This window comes from Orycteropus afer, unplaced genomic scaffold, assembly GCF_000298275.1.
Source record: "Orycteropus afer afer isolate SDZICR_OR568_19922 unplaced genomic scaffold, OryAfe1.0 scaffold00042, whole genome shotgun sequence".
NCBI classification, from domain to species: domain Eukaryota; kingdom Metazoa; phylum Chordata; class Mammalia; order Tubulidentata; family Orycteropodidae; genus Orycteropus; species Orycteropus afer.
The window spans coordinates 11923954-11925227 of record NW_006921629.1 but is presented as its reverse complement, the minus strand read 5'-3'; positions in this window follow the sequence as shown (position 1 = coordinate 11925227).

The following is a 1274-nucleotide window of genomic DNA, read 5'->3' as shown; positions in this document are numbered from 1 at the left end:
GGTTCAAACCCACCAGCCACTCCTCAGAAGGAAGGTGGGGCAATCTACTTCCGTAGTGATAGTGTCTCGGAAACCCAAGGAGGGGCTGCTATGAGTCAGGTCCGACTCCACGGCAGTGAGTGAGTTTCCCTCGGGTTATGTGGTCATATTGGGGTTGTCAATCATAAAGACCCACCTCCATGGCCATGGGAGCAAGCCTGTGACTTTGCCTGGGCCCTTCATTGTACTCCATCCTTATGAGCACGGTGACTGATCCTGCAGATGAACATGTAATTAAGCCTGGGCAATCTGCATCCTTCCCTGTAATTTTTCCAATTGGAGATGGAGAGGTACCTCTCTGTCCTTTCCGGATTATAGTACGTAAACCTATAGGCTCGGGCTGTTGGAGCCAGCTTCCCTGCCATGGGGAAAGCCAAGAAAGAGAGGAGCAGAGATGAGAAACTGAAGGAAAGAGAAAGGGAAGAAGACGAACTTCTACCGTCATTCAGTGCTCCCTTCCTGAGGACAGTTCCTATCATACTTCTCAGTAGGCTCTCTTGTGTTCGTCCCAGCTTCCTGGGTCAATAAATAATCCTTTTCCTTAAGTGTGTTTGAACTGGGTTTCTGACACTTGAAACCAAGTGAGTTCTAATACAATGACCTAAAACAGTCTCTTGGACTAGAATGACTGGTTAAACTATTAAAAAAATAATATTTTCTGAACAAAATATGTAAAAATATAAAGAAAAATCACTGGTAATTTTACCTCTGGTACACAAACACCGCTAACATTTTTCTGTATGTCCTTCCAGGCTTTGTTTTAGCTATAAGATCACACTATACTGTATGCATAACTTTGTACCTCTTCTTTTGTTCCTTAATATTATATTGCAAGAAATTTCCCATGCTATTGTTGCTGTTGTTGTGAGTTGTCAAGTGGATTCCAACTCATAGCAACCCCATGTGTGCAGAGTACAATTACTTCATAGCGTTTTCAAGGCTGTGACCTTTCACAAGTAGGTCATCAGGCCTGTATTCCTAGGCACCTGAGTGGGTTCAAGTCTGATAGGGCTGTGCTCAGGTTTTCACGCAATGCCCATATGTTGAGTACCTACCATGTGCCAGGCATTCTGTTGGACACTGAGAAAGAGGAAGTAAATGTCAAGAGTCCTTAGACTAAGCCCCTAACCAGAAGGAATGGCCCTAGGGAGGCCCTGAAGGTTTGGAAGGATGGTAACTGGCCCAAATGAACAGCCTTCCATGACTCCTGCAGCACTTTCCCACAGGCAAGAAAC